The sequence below is a fragment of the Carcharodon carcharias genome, chromosome 12 (genome assembly GCF_017639515.1).
Source record: "Carcharodon carcharias isolate sCarCar2 chromosome 12, sCarCar2.pri, whole genome shotgun sequence".
In the NCBI taxonomy this organism is placed as follows: Eukaryota; Metazoa; Chordata; class Chondrichthyes; order Lamniformes; family Lamnidae; genus Carcharodon; species Carcharodon carcharias.
In genome coordinates, this window is record NC_054478.1 from 147,731,536 (window position 1) to 147,731,797 (window position 262).

Below are 262 nucleotides of genomic sequence, written 5' to 3' on the forward strand. Positions count from 1 at the left end.
CTCGGTTGGACAGACAGTGAAAAGCTGGGTTTAACTGCTCCGTTAATGGCCTTACTGTTATTGGGCTGTTTAATCATCGGTGGATGTGCCGCCGATTCCAGCACACGCCCACCAAATAAGGCGGCTTGACGATGACCCTCCCCCCAATGCCAATGAGCGCCATTTTACACCCGAGCGGGTCGGGCACAAGAGCTAAGTATTTGACCCCAGGTTTTTGTAACGGAGCAAAGAAAGCGAAAGAAGGGAAAATGTGTCAAAGCAA